The following is a 24,504-nucleotide window of genomic DNA, read 5'->3' as shown; positions in this document are numbered from 1 at the left end:
CTATATAACATGATGTCAGGATTTCGTACTCCACGCCAATTGTACTTATTGTACATACTGAACAAGAATGAACTTTAACATCATTTGAAGCTGACTGAGACGCAATGAAGGCAATGGCCGATGGTGGTTTAAAGCAACCAAGGAATTTTTTCTTGTCAGAGGGTAATACAGATCCAAGTGAAACCTCGCGAACATTGGACAGCCTGGTTGCAGCAATATGACTTTTACATGCTGGCAACAGAAAAGAGCAAGAAGGCTCAGGATATTCAAGTAGCTACACTGCTTACTATATTAGGTGCTCAGGGACAAGAGGTTTTCAGAACTTTTAGTCTGTCTGATGATGATCAGAAAGATATCACGAAGGTCAAGAAAGCTTTTCTGACTACTTTTGACCAAGAGTGAAAGAAGAATTTGAGAGATGCCATTTTTACTGCCGTACCCAGAACAAGACAAATCTTTTAATCGTTTCTTCAATGCTATCCAGGTACTGATTGGCACATGCAACTTTTATGCCGAAGAAAAAGACAAGGCCTGCGAGACCGCATTGTGATAGGCATCAAGGCCGATACAGTAAGAGAGGAGTTGTTAAATGAGGATGGTCCGCTTACCCTGGCTCGAGCGATCCAAATATGCAGACGTGTGAAAGCTACCAAATCATATATGGCAAAGATGTCAGATCAGCCCATCAAGGTCAATGGAGTATCTTCCAAAACAGCTGATCACAAATCAAAAGCAACCCTCCAAGATAAGTTCTCTGATGATAAAATTTTGAATTGTAAATACTGTGGAGGTGATCATGCAAAACAACAATACCATGCATATGGAAAACATGTAAGGCTTGTGAAGGTAAAAATCATTTTGGCAAAGTCTGCAAGACTAAAAGTAGGCTGAGACAATTAAGTTCTAATGTAACTCACGAGCTCACTGATGAGACTGCTGATGCTGTAATCATTGCTGATGATGACACTGATAAAGCGGTATGCTACACTGGAAAATGCGAGTTCAAAAGAAGAGCGGTTTATCAAAGCAAGCAAAGCATAATGATAAGCTGCTCACTATCAAAGTAGATACCAGTGCTTCCTGTAACATGATGCCTTCCTCAGTCTATGAGAATCTTACTGATAAACCGACTCTAAGGAAACATGCCTTAAAGCTGATGTCGTATAGTGGACATAATCTTAATGTGTTAGACAATGCATCTCATTTACTTGAGAAAAGTAATAGGTTTTCTGTACATGATTTTGCTGTCACTAATGCTGGCAGTAAAGTTTGGCTTGGGCTTCCTAGTTGTGTGTCTATGGGTTTGGTTAACCCAGTAGGATCTGTTACTGTGGCTTCACAATATTCAGATGTTTTCAAAGGTCTGGGCAAGCTAAGGACTAAGCATGTTCTCAGGCTAAAGGATAATGCTAACCCAGGGATACAAAGCACTAGACGTGTGCCATTTAGACTTAGAGATAAACTACCAGCTACTCTAAAAGAAATGGAAACCTCAGGTACCATAGCTAAGGTGATGGCCCCGAATGATTGGGTCCAACTTATTGTCAACATGCTGAAACCAGATGGGTCTTTGAGGGTTTGTCTAGATACAACAGAACTGAATAGGTGTATAAAAAGGGAGCATTATGCTCTACCAACGCCACAGAAATATTTGCAGATATTTTCAATGCGACAGTGTTTTCCACGTTAGATGCTAGGTCAGGGTTCCTTCAACTTGAGTTAGATGACAAGAGTAGTTACCTGACCACATTTGCTACACCATTTGGCCGCTACAGGTTTTTGAGACTCACATATGGGATAAGTAGTGCTGCTGAGGTATTTCATAGAACCATTGCAGAGCTATTTAGCGGTATGGCGCATGTCAAGACCTATATTGATGACATTCTAGTTCATACAACAGATAAGGAAACCCATGACAAAATTAAGGAGGTTTTGGAGCGATGCAAAAAGGTGGGTCTAACGTTGAACTTCAACAAATGCAAGTTTGAGCAAAAAGAGATCAAGTACTTATGGCATATTATTAGTAACGGGCAAATCAAACCAAACCCAGCTAAAATTAAGGAAATAAATGAAATGCCTGAACCGCAGTGTGCTGACGATGTAAGACGATTGCTAGACATGGCTACATATCTTGCTAAATTTTGTCCGAGCCTATCAGAGGTAGCCACATCAATACGAGATTTGACAAGGAAAGGCAACCCTTGGGTCTGGAGAGAGTTGCAGCAGGAAGCGCTAGCCACACTAAAACGCACACTTGTTTCAAAATGAAGCTTTAGGACCACGTTTTTCATGTGACAATAAGTGTGGATAGTAGTAAGAATGGCATGGGTGCAGTTATTATGCAAAAGGGCCAACCCATAGAGTATTCTAGTTGCACTCTGACAGATACTCAGAAGGCATACGCGCAAAGTGAGAAATAATTTTTGGCTGTACAATACGGGCTCACTAGATTTCACCAGTACATCTATGGTTAATCAGTGACTGTAGAGACAGACCACTTGCCACTGTTAACAAGAGTAAAAAAGAATTTGGGAGAGCTTACCCCTAGACTACTGCGCATGAGGTTAAAGATGCAGTTATATGACTTTAACTTGGTTCACAAACCTGGAGCACAGCTATATATTGCTGATACACTGTCAAGAGCTTACCTAATCGATTTATGTGAGTCACATGATAAATTTGTCGCAAATGATCATGACCAGGTGCATGCGGTAGTAACTGGTATCCTGGCAAAGCCATCATTCAGAGAAAAATTCAAACAGGCCGCATGTGATGACCACAGCATGAATGTGCTAAAATCCTATATAGTAGGGGGATGGCCAAAGAGCAAACGAGCATGCATAGAGCTACTCCGTGCCTACTGGAATGCAAAGAACGAGCTCGCAACGCATGAGGAGCTGATTTTGAAAAATAGTCAAATTGTAGTTCCATTATCGAAGAGAAAAGAAATTCTAGGAGATATACATAATGGCCATCTAGGAATTTCAAAATACCAGAAACAATTAAAAAACGCAGTTTATTGGCCTGGGTATCAAGGACAGATTTCAGATATGGTGGAAGGTTGAATCGCCTGCCAAGAGAACATGAGAGCAAATGACCAGAAAATACTTGAGCCTTATGAGCTACCACAATACCCAATGCAAACACTGAGTATGGACATATTCCACCTAGATGGGAGGTATTACCTGCCAACCATCTATCGATATTCAAAATGGCCCAGCTGTTTTGAGTTGAAGCAATGTACTGCCAAGGAAGTCATTGGCATACTAGAAAAGCAATTTTTGGACTTTGGTCGACCAGAACCATGCGTGAGTGACAATGCATCGTATTTCAGCAGTTTTGAATTTAGGTCATACTTAGAGTCAATAGATGTAAAACAGATCACAGTGAGCTCATACACCAGTCGATCAAATAGGCTAGCTGAGCGTACAATACAAACCATATAATCATGCCTAGTGGAAGCAAAAACGAGCGAGCAGACACTGTGCGATGTGCTCAAAGCGCTTAGAACAACACCTCGCCGGAATGGTTTACCGGCACCCTGCGTACTCTTACAAAGCCGACAGTTTAGAGATCATTTAAACTTCAGTACAGAGCAGTTGAAAATGCAGAACATTGACTTCGCAAAGATAGAAGAGGCATTCAAAAAACAGCAAGGGTTATGCACAAACAAATCCACTCAGCCAAATGATTTCAAGAATATAACAGGCTCTTTGGTGACAGGCTATATAGGTGACAGGGTATAAACAAGCTCCCTTTAGACAATGGGTGCCAGGGGAGATAGTAAAACATGCTGAAACACCTCAGAGTTTTTATGTGCATATGACTGGAAAGATATATAGGCGCAATCAATCAGACTTGAGAGAGCGGAAGCCAGCACAGACTATGCCAGAGAGACGACTCTATGCCAGCACCACCCGTAGTCATGTGGCCCAAGCAAATGCTGTTGGTGTTGGCACGAATTCGGTTAGACCTGCTATCAATCCAGGCGCACCTGCTATTTCGGCACCTATCAGAAAATCAGAGAGAGCAACCAAACCTATCCAAAAACTGAACTATTCAAAACTAGGTGGTATTTAAGGGTGACAGTTGGCTATAATACCAGGGGCACCAGTAACATGGCATGTTGTGTTAGAAATATTTAGATAGTGGAATAGTGTGTAGACAGTAACAGGTTATATCCACTTTTAGTTCGCTACACCATTAAATACAAAGTATACATGTAGTTTTTGCATTTACAAATAAGCTTTTGTTGTGCAGACCCAGTTTTGTTCTGACAGTTTTTGCTTGTAGCAATGCCAGTTTTATTTCCTTGATTTGACTTTGTATTTCTTTGGAAAACAGATGGGATGTCATGAGATGGCTTAGTTGCCCTTAATGCCCTGTTGAGATTTCATGATGTAGCTTGGTTGCATTCAATGCCCTGTTGTTTTTACTTGCTGCCTGCTCTTTCTGTGTCTTGCATATACGAGTTGATCATGCTTGCTTGATATAACGAGGGCAGTTTATCTTTAGCCATCATAGCGTTTAGTCTAATAAAGAGATTCCACATGCCAAAGACACAAACCTACGACTTTATAACACAAATTTAAGTTTTATCAATTTGAGAGACAACAAAAGTTATAGAAAAGCATTTACTTTCTAGCTTTTGTACCTTTATCATTCAAATATGAGTGTTTAAAAATAGCTCGAATTCATATTATTAGCTTTGAATATGCTCCGGTGACCTACTTTGACGACCTCTGACCTCCAACAAGAGCATCTAGGAGGTGAGTAAAATTTAGAGACTTGTAAAAGACATGTAGGAGTGTTAAACCTGAAAAAATGAATAGCATCATTAAGAGGGTTTTTGAGATATTGAACGCCCAAATACCCAAAAAAATAACTGAGTTGTCTCCCCTGTCGAGCAACGTTGAAAGGCCGTATTCGGGGACCGTTTCCGTGTAGGAACCTGAAAACTTGGATTTGTACCAAACTTGACATACTCTTCAAGATGGTACTAGGTTTGAAACAATCTGTGACTAGCCAGTTAACACTTTGGTGAAACCTGATGGAATGGCCCTATACATGTATTAACAATCGATTATTGACAATCAACTAATTAAGAAATAGCAACACAATATTATAGTTTACCGATAACATTATGTTACATATTCACAGCGAATTAGAAAAGATGGGAAGTAATAGTGATATGTGATAGTGATACTATTACCTTTTACACTGCGCATTAACATGTTATGTAACCAGGTTGCGGACTTGGATTAATACTTCATTCTTTTACCTCGAGGACATCGCAGAGTACAGAACTGCATTTCTTATGTAATAATAAACTAAACAAGCAGCAATCTAATCTATATGTGATCTTATTAATAAATGATAATTAATAATTGTAGGACACAACAGTAATAGCCTGAAGGTCGAGGACACGCTTTCAAATTATGCAAAAAGTGATATTCACTAATAGTCATGTATTTATACATTTTGTGTGACCTCTTGTCGAGGTTACTTCATTCATGTTTTACCAGTTCCTGTTTATCTATTTTTGTTTATTGTAGAACTCGTGAGTGTATCAAATGGGCTTTACTATTAAAGAGCTGAACATATACATTGATGATATATTCCTTATAAAAACATCACCTATCCATCATTCATAAACAGCATACACAAAAGAAGATCAACAATGCAGTTTGCCCAAAGACTTATTTATCGCAATAGCTTGCAAGCGGACCCTTCTGTACAATAGAGTTGTCTACTCTTGTTTCCATATTACATTGGAGTCACTTGCTTACATATATGTCAATAAAACATTTGTGCTCGCTCACGCATAGCACCTGAACGTGCATCTTCCTGCATCTTTACTGTGTTCTAGCAATAGTAAACCAAAACTCATTTGCCTTACAAAACACATATCACATGGCGACAGTGTAGCGCTTGGGCATGGGTGATGAGGAAGATAGAAATGAGACTGAAGCTATAACACCTGTTGTTGTACGTTACTCAGCCTCAGCCTGATCAATTTGATTTTTCTGACCGGGGTGGGTGGACTAGGTGCCGCAGCAGATGGCGCAGATTTAGGGAAGCTAGTGGACTAGGTACCAGGCCGTAGAAGAAGCAGATAAATGCATTGATCTATACTCTGGAAGAGCAAGCAGAAGATGTTGTTTCCAGTAGGGACATAGAAGAGACTGACTATCAAATTGTCATAGATGCCTTTGATAACTACTTTGGTGTTAGTAGGAATTTGGTAGCTGAAAGGGCCAAATTCAACAAACTCACGCGAGGTAGAGAGCCTATGGATGTAATTATTCATAACCTGTATCAGCAGGCTGAATATTGCCAGTACCAGACTTTGAGAGAAGAGTTAATTCGAGATAGGTTGGTAGTTGGAGTGCCAGATGACACATTAAGCGAGAAGTTGCAAGCAAAGGAGATCTAACTCTAGATCATGCATGGGCAACCTATGGCCCGAGGGCCAAATCCGGCCTGTGAAGGCTTTTCATCCGGCCCGTGGAGGCCTTTGATAAATATAATTTTTATTCTTAAATTAAGAAAGTAAAAAAGAATGATCTCAAAAACAAAATTTCCTTTAATGACAATAAAACTCCCTTTATGAAAATCTCATCAACCTCTGCATTCACGAGAAATAATCATAAATAAAAATCATCCTTTAGCATCCATATCCTGATGCCAACATGACGTTTTGTTAAGTAATTTTCAGCAGTCAAGGACGATTTAGCGCAAAATCTCTACCAGTTTTCCACAAAGAAACAAATCTATATTTCTGATACATTTTTCTTTCTTTTAAATTTCTTGAATGCATCCAACCCAAAATATCGTCATCAAAAAAGAGGAACGTGGATAACAAATCTTGAGTGTTCAAGGAAAAATGGATCAATGACTATTTTTTCACACAAATCAAAGAAAAAACAAAAGTGTTTATTGTGTTCCGAGTCAGTTTCTGTCATGAAGGAATATAATGTGAAAAGACACTACATTTCCAAACACTCATCTGTGTACGATAGTTTTCAAGGTGAAAACAAAAAGTCGAAAAACTGATGAAAGAATTGAAAGAGCAGCAGACAATTTTCATCAAGAAACGTGATGATGCCGACAATGTTATTCGTGCTAGTTACATTGTTAGTGAGAAGATCACAAAACATTCGAAAAATTATTCCGATGGCGAATTTGTGAAAGAGTGTCTACAAGCAGTAGTTGATATTTTGTGTCTAGGTAGAAAAAAAGAATTTGATAATATTAGTTTGTCTTGTAGAACTGTAACAAGACGGATTGATGAACTTGCTACCAATATAGAAACAGGCTTGAAAAAAACTTGCTTCGAAATTTAAGTATTTTTCCTTGGCTATTAATAAAAGTACTGACGTGGCAAATATAGCCCAACTTGCAATTTTTGTACGTGGAGTTGATGCCGAGTTCAATATCACAGAAGATATGCTTGGTCTTCAAGCAGTGAAAGACACTACTACTGGAAAGGATATTTTCCAAGAACTGAAAATATTAATGGCTAAATTTAATCTTCATTTTGATAAACTTCATGGTACATCAACAGATGGTGCACCAGCAATGGTTAGAAATAAAGTTGGCTTAACTTCTAAAATTAAGTCGGAGTTAACTTCTATGAACATAGACACAAAAGATTTTTATGTGTTTCACTGCATAATTCACCAAGAAAATTTGTGCGCCAAGTCCCTCAAATTTGAGCACGTTATGTCTAAAGTAGTTTCGAGTATCAATTTTATAAAATCTCGAGCATTAAACCACCGCCAGTTTAAAGAATTCCTTGAAGATATCGAGGCAGAACATGGAGATTTGGTTTACTACTGCGAGATGCGATGGTTGAGCAAAGGAAAAATATTAAAACGATTTTATGATCTGAGGAGTGAAATTTTCACATTTATGGAAATGAAAGGCAAGTCTATCCCTGAATTAAGTGATGATGGCTGGGTACGGGATCTCGCTTTTTTTGTTGACTTTACTTTATATCTGAACGAGTTGAATTCAAAACTGCAAGGAAAAGACCAATTTGTTCATCAGTTGCCCAGTCATATCAGGACATTTCAAAACAAAATTCAACTGTGGGAAAACAGCTGAGAAGTGGTAATACTTGCCATTTTCTTACATTGGCAAATCATTGCAAAGCAGACTGTACTTCATATGCTGATGAGCTTGTATTAATTCGCAAAGAATTCATTAGTAGATTTGAAGATTTCAAATCACAAGGAGTTAATCTACGTATTTTCTCTTCACCATTTGATGTCAATGTTGAAGAGGCTCCCGAAGAATTGCAGATGGAATTGAAACTCCAAGGAAATGAAGACTTAAGGCGAGAAATGAGAGATTATTCGTTACTGGAATTTTATAAAAATCTATGGAAAGAAGCTTTCCCCAGGATCACAGACTTTGCAAGAAAAAAAATGTCACTATTTGGGAGTACTTACATATGTGAGCAGCTGTTTACGAAAATGAAACATGCAAAATCAAAAAAAAGGCTGGCAAACTATAAGGTTTTGTTACAATTTTTCTCATTCGTAATTACAAGATTAACAAACTATGTGCTTCAATATTTTTTTCTTATTTGTAATTATAAGATTAATAAACTGTTTCCATAAATTGTTTTTAATAAATATTTTTAGCTTTTACAATTTTTGTTTCCTTACCCTTTCTATGTAAAGTATTAGACAAATGAATAAAAAAATCAATAATTTAATATATGTTTATTTGCATAGTATATATGAAATTATAAGTATATATGTATACATATATTGCAACTCTATAATTAGGACTCCTGGCCCGTGGCCAGTCTTGGAAAACATAATCTGGCCCACATGTGAACAAAGATCGCCTATGCATGCTCTAGATGAAGCAGTGACTATGACCAGGCGGTTTGAGTTGGCCAAACAAGCACTTACAGCAGTTTGAGGACAACCAGCTGCAGATGTTCATGCTAATAAAGTCGCCCAACAAAAGAAACCACGCGCATACAACAGACAACCATTTTCCAACTCAAATACAAACAATAATACATCGAGTAAAAAACACTGTAAGCATTGTGACGGTAAAGAACTACATTCTAAGGAGGACTATCTAGCTGCTAATTTCTGTTGTAACCAATGCAAGAAATTAGGACACTGGAAGAGAGCTTGCTTGTCAAAGCCAGTCACAGAAGTAGAATTGTTTACCGGTGAAATAAACATTCACCGTAACAACAGTAGCACTAGACCATGGGCTAGAATCTAAAGGTTGATACAAACAGCACTGTGAGTAACATTCGTTTCAAACTAGACTCAGGTGCAGCCACTACAGGATGTGGGCCAATTAGCATACCACGAAAAGTAACCTTACAGCCTGTTGTCAACAAGCTGAGAGGTGCAGGTAACATTGGCATTCTTTGTATAGGTCACGTAGATGCTGTCATACGCTATGACATACTGACTGTACGAGAGACTATCCATGTGGAAAAAGGTCAAACCACTAACCTGCATAAGTAAATCTGCATACCAACGCCTAAACTTGCTTACACGTAACGTTGATGCTGTGTCTAGTAATATAAATATTGAGATAAATAGCAGTGATACGCTGTTTCATGGTCTAGGGTCAATCAAAGCCGAATGTCATATCGAGTTGACTGATGATGCTAAGCCATATATTCTATTTATGTGCCTAGGCCTGTACCCATTCCTTTGTTGGAGAAAACTAAATTAGAGCTTGATCATATGTTATCACGCGGTGTTATAGCTGAAGCTCAGCAACCGACTGATTGGCGTGCACCACTGGTCATTGTTCCTAAGAAAGATACTGCTAGAATTTGTACTGATTTTACTCAACTGAACAAATATGTTGAACGTGAAGTTTTTCCTATGGCTACGGTAGAAAATAGTCTTTCTAAGCTGAGTGATGGTCAAATCTTCTTGAAGCTGGACGCAAACAGCGGCTTCTGGCAAATACCGATGTCAGAGGAATCGCAGCAGCTTACCACGTTCTTAACTCCTTTTGGTCGACTTTACTATCGAAAATTGCCATTTGGTTTGTCGTCCTCACCCGACATATTTTGTAGAGAAATGTTTCGAATTCTAGGTGATAATGATGGTGTAGTAGTACACATGGGCGACATATTGAGAATGAGGGCTGACGAAAGAGAACACAACTCCAGACAAACTCTCATGTTACGACGAATACAAGATGCAGGGTTGACATTAAACCATGGCAAGTGTGCTTTTAAGCAAAAATCGATCGATAATTTGGGTCACCGTATTGACGCAGATGGTATACATGCTAGTGAACGTATATCGGCACAGCTGGAGTTTCCAACTCCTATGTGTGCACGAGATGTACACAGCTTCTTAGGCATAGTTAATCAGTACGGGAAGTTTAGTTCATCAGTGGGATATATTAGTAAGCCATTGAGAGATCTTCTCAGCAAGCAATCAACTTGGATCTGGAATGCGCTCCAACAACAAGCTTTTGAAAGCTTAAAGCATGAATTTAGGCAGAAACCGGTGCTAGCTCCGAATGATGCAAAGAGAGAGACGTACCTGTCAACTGACGCATCTGGGTACGGTCTAGGAGCAGTACTGAGTCAAAGACAACCTGACGGCACCCGTAGGTTAGTCGCAGCAGCAGGTAGATCCTTATCAGAAGCCAAACGTAAATTTGCCGTTATTGAAAAGGAATCTCTCGGAGATACTTGGAAAATGTCAGTTTTTTAAGTATCTGATTGGAATACCCAACTTGGTGGTATAAACAGATCACAAGCCATTTGTTTCATTACTGGGTGAACAAGAGATTAGTAAGTTACCTCCACGTATACAGATATTTGGGCTAAAGTTGACACGTTTCAAGTACAAAATTCGACATATCCTGGGTAAAGAGAATTGCTCCGCGAACGTCACGTTACCCGAGTGATGCGCCGTCTGAACAGGATGTGATGCTTGTAGATGAGGTAGAAGACTAATCTGAGCAGACGATGCTAATGCCATGTAGTGACATTCAGTTAGACAAAATTCGACTAGCCCAGCACAGAGACAAAGTGCTCTCACAAGTCAAACACTGTGTTTTATCCGGGTGGCCGCACTACCTATCTAATACTGATCCTGTGTTGAAACCACACTTTAAGAATAGAAGCTATATCACTCTGCACAAAGATTTGCTTACTTTTCAGAACCATGTTGTAATACCACATGCTGAACAATTAGAGACATTGCGCAACATACATTAAGGTCATTTGGGAATGACTATATGTACTGAGAAGGCCAGTCTCTCAGTGTGGTGGCCTCGCCTGACACAGGATATAGTAGAGATGATACAAAACTGTAGCACATACAAGATGAGTGCACCAACTGTAAAAGAGCCATTGTTGCCAACAGCTACACCTTCTCGTCCTTGGCAGATGTTAGGAACAGATCTATTTATTCACAAAGAAAAACACTATCTGCTAGTAACCGACTACTATTCCCACTATCTTGAATTAGCACAACTTCCATGTGAGACTAGTAGATCTACGCGTGATTAATAAGATGAAGAATATCTTTGCACATCACGGTCTCCCAGAGTTAGTTATTTCCGGCAATGGACCGCAATACTCATCAAGCGAACTCAGAGTTTGCTCAAACCTATGGTTTCCAGAGTATAACTTCGTCACCGAAGTACCCTAGAGCTAATGGAGCCGAAGAGAATGGTTCAGACAATTAAGAATATCCTGAAGAAATCGGAGGGCCATACTTGGGACTGCTAGCCTATTGTACTTCACCTATACACGGAAGGCTGTCCCTTGCTGAGTTACTGATGGGTCGCCAACTTCGAAATAATGTCGTACAGCTACACTATCCAGTTACCACTGCTGAGGACCACATAAACTTTCAGAGCAAAAATGACATATATAAGATAAAAATGAAAGAATAACATGACACCACACATGTTAAGGAGTTGTCTACACTTAGTAAAAGTAGCGGCGTCTATATCCGCGACCTAAAACGCTATGGAACTGTGAAAGACGTACTGCCCGGTCGAACATACATTGTTGCAGCTGGCAAAGAAGTATGACGTAATCGGTCTGCCTTAGTGAGCACTCCGACAGAACCCAATGACACTACTCCAAATAATGTTGACGCTGACATTACATCTACTACGACTGTAGGTAGTGAGTCGCAATCTGTTGTCCATACTTCGCGCAGCAGTCGTCCCCATAGAGAGCTTCAACCACCTCGACACCTGATTGAGGAGTGTTATATTTCTGTATTAGTGTGTAATATGCACTTACAGGTAAACAGAGCGGGCTCTCATTTGCCATTTATGTTATGCTTTTATGCAGCAGCAGGAGTAGTGCTGTTTGCAATAGCCTTTTATTGTACTCAATCAACAGCTTGGTGCTGTTTATTAGTTAGTACATATAGGTATATAAAGTAGTTGTTTCTATAACAATAGTGTCTTTGAGTGTCTTGTAATCTGAGAAGGGAGATGTACAAAAGAGTTGTCTACTCTTGTTTCAATATTACATTGGAGTCACTTGCTTACATATATGTCAATAAAACAGCTGTGCTCGCTCACGCATAGCACCTGGACATGCATCTTTACTGTGTTCTAGCAATAATAAACCAAGACTCATTTGTCTTACAAAACACATATCAGACCTTCGTTTTCAGAACAAACATACGGTAGCACAAAATACAGACAGTAATCAGGCAAATAACGAAATTTTTTATGAAGTGTTAGGCTTCGTAAGCAGTCGTTGTGGAATGGCACACATTAGCTACACGTATCATTCGTGCATGTAGCTACCATCAATGATATATGTTATATTCTTCATCATATTATAAATTTAGGAGTTGTGTCTCCTTGCCTAGGTTTTAGTTCAATGACGTGAGGATCATGTGACTACGTTATGTTATCAGTTTCCATCTTGAGAATAAAACAATAAGCTTTGTTTTAATCAATCATGCTCTAATAAATACTATATTAATGAGAATCTTATGACACAGCATAACATAATATGATGTCAGACGGGTGCCAGTGACCTTAATGCCTACAATTGCTTGTGTTTGCCTGGCCTCCAAACGCAAGCAGCTGCACTAAACAGCTAAGTACATCTATTCAGTTGTTACTATAATTTTACTGGTGTGATAGCACTAGTAGCAGTTCATTTCTTGGCTTGGTTTTGAAATGGCTAGTGATGATGAGGAGGAAATTACAGTTGCAGCAGCTCCAGCTAGATTCCCCCAACTATTAAAGTGGACACACCCAAGCCTATGGACTTTGCAAATGCTTCCACAGCATGGCCAGAATGGAATAAACGATTCCAACGATACAGAAACATTAGCGGTCTCAAGGCGCAAGAAGTTCAAGTGCAGATCGACACGCTGTTGTATATCTTAGGCCCAGAGAGCAAAGACGTATACACACAGTTGAACATAAAAGAGGAAGGCATAACTCTTGATGCAGTTCTTACAGGTTTCACTGAATACTTTCAACCCAGAACAAATGTGCTAAATTTTAGAACTCAGTTTTATAATCATAGACAATCTAATGAAAAATCAGCCGAGGGATATATCAGAAGTATTAATTCTCTCGCTGTGAAATGTAGATTTAACACTAATCTCACACAAGCAAACTTGATCAAGGATAGACTCTTGTCAGGTATGCGCAACACATCCTTGAGCGCTGTGTTACAACTGAATGAGGCAGTTACTCTAGACAATGTAACGTCTAAAATGAGAGCAAAGGAAATAATAGAAAAAGAAATGAAGAAGGAAGCTTAGGTGGCAGCTATCAAGTCCAGTAGCAAACCATCAGCGCATAAGCAGCCCACTGTAAAACGGGATTGCTAATATTGTGGCCGGTCACATCCGCCACGTGCATGCCCAGCCTTTAGAAAAACCTGCAAAATCTGCTTAAAACAAAATCATTTTGCTGTTGTCTGTCAGCAGAGGACGACAAAAGCTGACGAAGTGATCATTGAGGAGCAGGCCGAAGCATGTGATACCTCCGACTTCTGTATTGACACTCGCAATCTCCAAATACATACGATTGCTGATGAAAAGAACATGATAACTGTAGACGGATTTTCTGTAGATTTAGGTTTAGATAAGGAAATATTAGATGTTAGCAATGAATGGTTTTTGGATTTAGAAGTGAATAGTAAAGGTTTGAGTGCAAAAGTAGACAAAGGTGCTCAACTAATGTAATATCTCAAACTGAACTTCAGAGGGTTTTGCCTGGGGCCGCAGTTGTGCCTAGTCGGACGTGGTTGACGGCATATTCCGGTCATGTTTTGCCTGCTTTAGGTGTCACAGAAGTACATGCTAAATACAAACAACAGAGTCAGACTATTCTATTTCATGTATTGGAATCGGGCTTTAAAGCACGCACATTACTGGGCCTACCATCTATTCAATGATTGGGTATAATCAACACGGTCTTTGTGGTTAGTGCTAATCTTAAACCTCAGTCGCAGGATATCACAGGTAAGTGTGACTTAGCTGACGAGTTAACATATGTTTTCGATGGGTTCGGTAAGTTGGAGATAACTCATACTATCACACACACAAGCCAAGTGTCTATTCCCTCGGGCTTACAATAGAGAAGAGGTAAGAGCTAATTTTGAAGCAAGACAGCGTAGTATGAAAGCCAACCATGATTCAAAAAAGACGCCAGAGAGAATAGTGCTTTCTGAGGGCCAGCTAGTGCGTTTTCGATCGCAAAAAGGTAAGTGGGAGCCTGCAATCATAAAAGAACATCACACTCAAGCTAGATCTTACTCATTAGAAAACAAAACCACTGGAATTATCATCCGTAGAAATAGAGTGCACTTAAAGCCAGATCAGTCACAATTTACGGGTGAGTCCGAGGTTGTTAAGGATTCTGGACTGGTCATTGATCCTGGTTCCGAGTTTAAACCCATCACAGAGACCGAGTTTAAATCAAGTCAGCCCTGCCCAAGTTCTGGTACTGTTGTTGATCACAAAATGGCTGCGAGTGCTAAATCACACGTTGGCAGTGGAAATCAGGCTCGGGTTGTGGGGTCACCTGCTGTCCGGTGGACGCGGTGCGGCAGGCCGGTTATGAAGCCTCTGAGGTTTCGTGATGAGATAGGAAAACTTGAATCATGGTAGCATTTATTTTGCATTTGTTGTTTTATAGTTATTTCGGTATTAAACCTGGTCGGTTTTGTAAAATGTTTTAGTTTAAATAATAGCTTGAGTGTTGACATTATGTTTGAGATTATCTACATGTTTTGGCTTATCCACGTCAAGCTAATTTGGTGTTTAATAATTACAATGCATTGATAATTGTTTACTGTATAATATTTTATGAGCATACTCTTTTCTGTTAGCATCTTGGTTTAGCGATTACAATATAAAAACGGGGTTCGTTTTCCGGTTGCCATACTTGCAACTACGATTAATCCTCTCTGTCAGTTCCATAGACAAGTACATCATCGGCGACAACTGTTACCCCCTGCAAGCCATGCAGACACTCACAGAGTCTTCTCTGGAACTCCTCTGGTGCACTCGAGATGCCAAAAGGCATCCTTAGGTATTTATATTTTCCACCAGGAGACCAGAATGTTGTCAGATCAGTCGAATCCATAGCTAGTTTAACTTGGAGAAAACCGTCCTTGGCGTCACAGAGCAAAAAGCACTTGGCTCGGTTCAGCTGGGTTAGTACGCCATCTAGCGTAGGCATCTGTGTGTGGTTGCGCCTGATTGCGCGATTAAGGTTTTGAGGGTCGATGCATATGCGTATGGAGTTGTTCGCCTTTCTTACTGGCTGTATATGGCTTATCCATTGTGTTGGATGGTTGACACGGGTGATGACTCCACGCTTCTCTAGTGAGGTAATTTCAGCCTCAACATCGGCCTTCATTGAGAGAGGTAACTTGCGAGGTCTCACCTGAACAGGCTGAACTTCCTTATCCAGCTCTATGCGATATTCTCCTGGTAGAGTGCCCATCCCTGTGAACACATCATCATACTCATCCAGAAGATCGCTCAGTTTCCTTTCATTTACCAGACATACTGACTCTGTCAGGTAGATCAACTCCATGTCCAGACATGTGGTTCCAGACAGTAGACTCCGTTGTGTGGTGTTTACCACCATAAATCGCAAATTGCGATAGCTTCCTTCTTTGTCCATGACTTCAACATAGCACCAGCCTTCTGGTTTGCATTCAGTCTGATCATACATGATGAGTCTGGTAGTGGTTGGCTGTAGGGTTGGTTGACCAATCTTTTCATAGTCAGCTACAGTAAGAATGTTACAAGTAGCTGCCGTGTCGAGTTGAAAATGGATCTCGGTCTGACAATCCCCAGCTCTCACCGAAATCTGAGCAAGTAACTTCTTGTCTCGTGTAGTGATCTGAATGCTGTTTGTCGATTCTTCATCTGACGAGTAGTTCCATGAACTGACTTGATGGGCAGACTCAGTCTTGCTTCCACCCGGCTTCTTAGATCTACACAATTTCGCAAAGTGATTGTATTTTGTGCACAGATGGCACTTTTGACCAAACGCTGGGCAAGACTTGGGAGGGTGTGACATTCCACACTTATTACAACTATCGCTAGATGGCATACCTTTACCGCCTTTGGAATGGCCTCTTCTGCCCTCCTGATCTAGTTTTCTCTGTGGCTGGTAGCGGCGTACTGCAGCCACTTCTTCTCGCAAGGTGATTGCCTTCAGATCTATTGCTGCGGCCTCCATCTGTCGTGCTATTTGGATCGCAGTATTCAGGTCTACATCCTGTTTTTCAAACAAGCGCCTTCTTGTTCTGTCACACTCTATGCCCAATAGCAGAGCGTGCAAAACCATCCTGTTATACATGGTGTCAAACTAACAAAGTCTAGCAACTGAGTGCACCTTGGTTAGAAATTCATCAAATGTTTTCCTGCCCTGCCTCATAGTAAGTAACTTATGGGTTTGGGCCACTGTATTCACACGTGGTGCACAGAATGCATCAAACGCCTCACAAACCCTGGCATAATCATTTTTATGTTCATCTGTAGTCCACGTAAACGAGTCATAAATATCAACTACCCTCGGGCCGATGGTTCTTAGTAATAAAGCAACTTTGACAACATTATCGGCATTGGTTTTCTCTGTACCTACCAGGAAAAGATCAAACTGTCTCTTGAAGTCCTTCCACTCCTCGGGTAGGTTACCCCCATCATTTAAAGGTTTTGGCGCCAGAAGTTGTTCCATGGCTCTCGTAACGACCAAAAACCAGTATCACACTCGGGGCACCATGTTAAGATTGGTTAAAGTACTTGTTTTTATAGTTTGGAGACAGAGAAGATTAATCGTAGTTGCAAGTATGGCGACCGGAAAACCAGGGAGTTCCAGAGAAGACTCTGTGAGTGTCTGCATGGCTTGCAGGGGGTAACAGTTGTCGCCGATGATGTACTTGTCCATGGAACTAACAGAGAAGATCATGACAAAAACCTGGAGGCACTTTTGAAACGAGCTAGGGATACCGGACTACGCCTGAATCGCCAAAAATGCAAGTTTCTGCAGGATGAGCTCAACTACATTGGACATGTTCTCACAGCCGCCGGAGTTAAGCCAGATCCGGCGAAAGTTGAAGCCATTGAGAAGATGCAGCCACCAGCGTCGACAGAGGGGGTGCGGAGATTTCTCGGACACGTGACATACATGTCCAAGTTCATCAACAACTTGTCGGTTGAGAGTGAACCACTGAGGAGACTCCTTAAGGACAATACAGTCTTTGAGTGGGGCCGTGACCAAGAAAGAGCTTTCCGAAAGCTTAAGGCTATGTTGGTGGGGACAGACACTCTCCAGTATTTTGATACCAACAAGCCCATTGTGATCCAGACGGATGCTTCAACGGCAGGAATAGGAGCTGCACTTATGCAGGATGGTAAGCCGATTGCCTACGCGTCACGGTCGCTCACTGAATGTGAGACCAAGTATGTCCCCGTAAAACTTGAATGCCTGGCCATTGTTTTCGGCACAGAAAAGTTTGATCAGTACATCTTTGGTCACGCAGATGTGACGGTCTACACAGACCACCAGCCAATACCCACAATTTTCAAAAAACCTTTATTCAAGGCTTCAAGGAGAGTGCAGGCTATGCTGCTGGCTCTACAACGATATTCTGGCATCAAAATTCTTTGGAGACGGGAAAAAGACCAGAAGACTGCAGATATGTTGTCTAGAGATGCTCACATAGAAGCACCAGGGACAGCGCCACCACGGGAGCAGGTGTTTCAGTGTACAGAAAAGCCTGGAGACCGATCATTGCCAAATGTGCTCTATCAGAAAGTACAGCGGCTAACCTCTAAAGACAAAGATTTGTTAGAACTGATGGAACACATCAAAGCCGGTTGGCAAGATGTACCATCCTCACCTCTGATCAGGCATTACCACTCTTTTTGGGATGAAATGACCGTAGAGGATGGCATTATCTACCATGGCAGTAGAACAGTCATTCCGAGAGAGATGCAAGCCGAGGTGATTGAGAGTCTCCATGCTAGTCACATGGGGACGGGAGCAACTCTACGCAGAGCCCGACTCACTGTATATTGGGCAGGCATGTCCAAAGATGTCACAGAAAGATGTAGTCGATGCTTGGTGTGTCTGCAGGATACAGACCGACAACAGCGAGAAGAACACCAAGCACATGCAGTTCCTGCGAAACCTTGGACCAAGATCGGAGTCGACTTGTGCGAATATGAGAAGGAACACTTCATTGTGATTGTGGATTGCACATCCGATTATCTGGAACGTCACCCAGTGAAGAACCTGTCTTCTCAAGGAATTATAGACCGGCTGAAACAACTGTTTGCGAGGCTGGGCATCCCACAAGTGGTCCAAACCGACAATGGGCCTCAGTTTGCCTCTGATAAATTTGCAACATTTGCAGAGAAGTGGCAATTCTACCACAATACAAGCTCACCACACTACCCCCAGTCCAACGGCAAAGTGGAGTCGGCAGTAAAGATAGTAAAAAGGACTTTAAGGAGGACTGCAGATCCCCAGTTAGCAATACTAGAGTACCTCAACACTCCTACATCGGAGATGTACACTACTCCTATACAGAGACTCTTGGGTAGGGAGACGAGATCTATCTTGCCACTGAGCCCCAGAAAGCCTAATGAGGATGAGGTCCAGAACTGGAGGGAAAAGTGGCTAAAACGGAAAAAGACTCAGGAGAAATATAATGATCGGCACCAGAATCTTCCTGCTTTACAGGAGGGGACCCCGGTAATGGTACAGGATTTCAATTGACATCGTCGAGAATGGAAAGAAGGCAGACTGGTCAAGCAACTAACTGACTGCTCCTACACAGTCGAATGCCATGATAACTTGTTGAGGCGAAACCGGCGTGATCTAAGGCCAGTGCCTGTAGATATGCCAGAACACCCAAGCCAGCATTCTTCACCAAGGAGCAGATCTCTACAGAATATTGATGCACCAGCTACTCACTCAGAGTCCCAGTCCCAGGCCCTAGCCCCAGGTCCCAGTCCCGGAATTCAGTCCCCTGAGGCCACTCCCCAACGAAATCCACCTAGGCAACGCCAAAAGCCAGTCTGAATGAAAGACTATGTACAGTAACAGACTATTGTTAGAAGGGGTAATTTTGACATTATGTTTGAGATTATCTACATGTTTTACCTTATCCACGTCAAGCTAATTTGGTGTTTAATAATTACAATGCATTGATAATTGTTTACTGTATAATATTTTATGAGCATACTCTTTTCTGTTAGCATCTTGGTTTAGAGATTACAAAATAAAAACGGGGTTCGTTTTCCGGTCGCCATACTTGCAACTACGATTAATCCTCTCTGTCTCCAAACTATAAAAACAAGTACTTTAACCAATCTTAACATTGAGCACCATCCATATATTAGAAAGAGAGATGTTACATTATTCATCATATTATAAATTTAGGAGTTGTGTCTCCGTGCCTAGGTTTTAGTTCAACGATGTAAGGATCATGTGACTACGCTGTCATTAGTTTTTATCTTGAAAATAAAACAATAAGCTTTGTTTTAATCAATCACGCTCTAATAAATACTATATTAATGATAATCTTATGACACGGCATAACATAACAATATACAGCCCCCACAGGATGTTGTATATCGTTGGAGAGTTGTATATCATTGGAGAGCTGTATATCTGTTAGATTGCCACCATAAAGCTTAAGTCAAGCTAACTTTGCGCTATCTATTCTAATATAGCTAAATATTCTAATATGAGTAATGCTTTTGTTTAGCTATTTATTACATAGCCATAGCTCAGGCTTATAAAAACTAGGTCTGGAAGGCAACAGTGCAACACATACTATGAGAGTGAATAAACCACTAATTGTGCTATTATTCATACAGGTAACAGTTATTACTGTCATACTTTCCTTGTTGTCTCTACATGTTAATGCAATACATACTATGAGAGTGAATAAACCACATCTTGTGTTATTATTCATGCAGAAACAGAACAGAAGTTATTGGCGACGGGGACGGGATATTCTTGAGCAGTACAACTGAGATTTTTACAAGAACATAATCCAGAAACCTATACATCATCCTCAGTACATTCAAGTATGTTTTCGGAAGTGGATAAGTTAATTGAAGTAATTACGGCTCAAAACCAAAAGATGGAGGAGCAAAAAAAGCTCATCAAGAGCAACAAAACACTCATCAAGAGCAACAAAAAGCTCATCAAGAACAACAACAACTTTATCTGGAAGAAAAAAGGAAACTCATGGAACTACTGGTGAAAGGTCAAACCGAGACAGCAGCTAAGCTTGCACCATCGGCAGCCTTACCCAAGTTTTCAGAGTATGATCCAGCTACCGAACTATTGACTGATTACATGAATCGATATGACACTTTTGTAGCAGCTCACTCTATACCTGAAGAGAGAAAAGCTAACGTTCTTAATTAATCAGTCACCTGTCCTCTACAAACAGATCAGCAACATGGCTGGCCAACTGGAAACTCCAAAACTTATAAGTGGAGTTACCATGGAAAAAATAGATAACTTCTTAAAAGAACAATATGATCCCACACGATTTTTAGTACGCGAGCGTTTTAAATTCTGGTGTACTATGAAAAGGAAACCTGGAGAAACTATTCATGAATTAGCAAATAGAATTAGACAGGAAGCGACCACATGTGACTTTTCTAATATTGATGATCCATTAGATGAAGCTATGAGAACACGGTTTGTCTGCTCAGTAAATATTGAAGCAGTTCTCAAAGCATTGTTCAAAGTAAAAGAAACGGAGCTATTTTTTAAAAAAGCTATTGAAATTGCGACAGAAACAGAGGATGCAGCCAAGATAGCCAAGGAAACCGTATATGGAAAGCAACAAAAAGTTAACAAAGTACAAACAGATCATAAAACTAAGACACCAACAAAAACTTCAAACTACAAAGAAACAAAACAGACAACTTTCAATTGCTACAGATGCAATAACTACACATATTGCTAAGGAATGTCCATACAAATCTGCTACATGTAATTTTTGCTAGAAGTTTGGACATCTAGGAGTTACCTGCCGAAAAAGAAAAGCAACTACTAATAAAAGGCCTATAGCACAGAAATCTACACCAAAACAACAGCTTAAAACTATTCGAAGAATACATATAGAACAACTTCAAAAGAGTATTGAGATAGAAGAACAGAACATCGATATGGAGTTAGATACAAGAGCCTGTGACAACTTCATTACTGAGGAAGTCTGGTGTAAACTTGGAAAACCTGTACTCTCTAAAACAACGACAAACTACGAATCTGCTTCAAAACATCCTATTTAAGTAATTGGACAGTGCCAGTTGAATACTAAAACCGTAAAGGGAAATCATTTTGCTTTGAACTTTGTGGTTAGCCGGGTGCCAAATCTCAACCTGATAGGAAAAGGAGCAATCAAACTATTGGGGATATCAATAGACAACCTGCTCAGCTAACAAACTACTAGGACATGTAAAGTAGTAGACCAGGAAACAGCTGACAAAAGTCTACAATCATCTTGTGAGCAACTCTGCAATGAATTTCCTGATCTATTTAACAGCGATTTAAGCTGTCTAAAATATTACGAGCTAGAAACAAGATTCAAGGCAGATGCAAAACCAGGGTTTCACAAACCTCGACCTGTCCCATTTGCTATTCAAGATGAATTAAATCTAGCCTATGAAACTGGAATTCAAAGAGGAATTTGGAAACCAGTACAGTTTAATCAATATGGTACGCCTGTAGTTCCGGTCAGGAAAGCGCAACTTTCTAACAGTCATCAAAAATCGATCAGAGTATGTAGAGACTACTCACAAACAGTCAATCCACAATTAGAGACTCACCGACACCCTATACCTCTACCCGAAGACCTGATGAACAAGTTAGGAGCAGGATACGGATATACTAAAATTTATCTAGCTGATGCATACAACCAAATCCCCCTAGGGCCGAACAGTCAGAAAAAGCTTGCTCTTAGCACTCAAAAAAGAGTACTACTACAGATGAGACTTCCGTTTGGAATCAGTTCAGCACCTTTCAGGAGCTAACAGAACAATTGACAGCTGATCTACTAGGGGTAGCTTTATATTTAGATGATATAATGGCTAGTGGTACTGATGCTACAAGTCATTTACAGAATTTGCGACAACTACTTGCAAGACTGAATGAGAAAGGTTTACGATGTCGTAAAAAAAATGCCATTTTGCTCAACCCTCGGTAGAATATTTTGGTCATAACCTTTCAGCAAAAGGAATTTCTAAAAGACTAAAAGCAGATGCTGTTAAACAGATGCCTGCACCTACTAACATAAACAGTTCACGTTCATTCCTTGGATCAGTACAGTTCTACAGCAAATTCCTACTTAACCTATCAACGATTACAGAACTATTACATCAGCTAACTAGAAAGAATGTGCAGTGGAAGTGGAGTGCAGAACAGGAAACCAGTTTTCTTCAGCTAAAACAACTGCTGACTGTTGACACAGTTCTTACACATTTCAACTTGAAGCTGCCTATAGGAATAGCATGTGATGCTACCGAAAAAGGAATTTGAGCTGTCTTATTTCACAGATATGAGGATAATAGTGAAAGACCTATTATGCATGCTTCTAAAACATTGACCCAAAGAACACATGGTCAGATTCAAAAAGAGGCACTAGCTATCATATTTGCGTTGAAGAAGTTTCACCAATTTCTCTATGGCAAAAAATTCACCATCGTTACTGACCACCGAGCATTGACATCATTGTTTGCACCTAACAAAGGAACTCCTGCACTTGCTGCTAACCGATTAGCAAGCCGGGCTCTCTTACTCAGTCAATATGAATATGAAATTGAATATAGAAAGACTAACAAACATGGGAATGCAGATGCTCTTAGTCGACTACCTGTTGGACCAGATGTTGAGTTTGACAGAGAGGAAGGCGATGCTGACGTAGACATCATTTGCACTATTAAAACTAATGGAGCTCAACTAAACCCTACAGATCCAGGAGTAATAGTCAAGGGATCTTCTAAAGACATTGTTACTTCTACAGTAATGAGATATACAACAGAAGAATGGCCACATCGAGAGGAAGCAACTCCAGCTACTTCTGAAATCAAAGAATTTAAAAAGTTAGAAAACTCACTATCTGTGTGTAATGGTTGTCTACTCTATGGAAACAGAGTAGTAATTCCTACCAGCTTACAAAAAGACGTACTGAAGATATTGCATCTCGCACATTTTGGGATACAAAGGAAGAAGCAGCTAGCACGCACAGCAGTATACTGGCCTAGAATGGATGCTGATATTGCGGAGACAAGCAAGTTGTGTACATCATGTGCTGAAAATCAGAGACTACCTTCAAAGTATCTTGTACATTCGTGGATGCTACCAGAGAAACCATGGAGTCGTCTACACTTAGATCATGCTACCAACTTTATGGGAAGTAACTGGCTAGTTCTCACAGATGCTTACACTAAATATCCCTGCATTCACAGGACCAGTTATGCATCGACAAAATAAACTACTGATCTTTTAGAACAAGATTTTTCACACTTTGGCTATCCACACACATTAGTTACAGACAATGCCACTACCTTTAAATCAGAAGAGTTTCAACAGTGGTGCAAAGAAAGAGGAATTACACATTTATCAGGAGCGCTTTATCATCCTGCAACAAATGGAGCTGCTGAGAGAATGGTGCAATCGTTTAAACAAGCTTTGAGGAAGTCTACCCTACCACCTAATGCAGCATTGTTAGAATTCCTGATGCATTACAGAAGAACACCTTTAGAGACTGGATATTCACCAAGCCAACTGCTACATGGAAGGCAAATCCGATGCAAAATTGACACAATTATTCCATCACCAGCCCATTCGGCTAAAGGGAGGCAATCTAGAAATACACAGCTTCTGAATGACACAGTAAACAAGATTCACAGCTATCAAGTTGGAGATCCATGCTATGCATTATACTGCGGCCCTAGAGGCCTAGAAGATCTAATCAGCCTCGATGGGTTCCAGAATTAGTGA

General features: G+C 40.4%; 1 protein-coding gene across 2 annotated transcripts in view; it reads right to left on the bottom strand.

The window, feature by feature from the left end:
- Positions 1–24,504, bottom strand: part of LOC137406286 (uncharacterized) — an 87,554-nt gene that overhangs the window by 62,263 nt on the left and 787 nt on the right. The window lies entirely within an intron of this gene.

Source organism: Watersipora subatra, chromosome 10 (genome assembly GCF_963576615.1).
Source record: "Watersipora subatra chromosome 10, tzWatSuba1.1, whole genome shotgun sequence".
NCBI classification, from domain to species: domain Eukaryota; kingdom Metazoa; phylum Bryozoa; class Gymnolaemata; order Cheilostomatida; family Watersiporidae; genus Watersipora; species Watersipora subatra.
The sequence above is the reverse complement of the archived record's forward strand: the minus strand, read 5'-3'. Positions and strand labels throughout refer to the sequence as shown.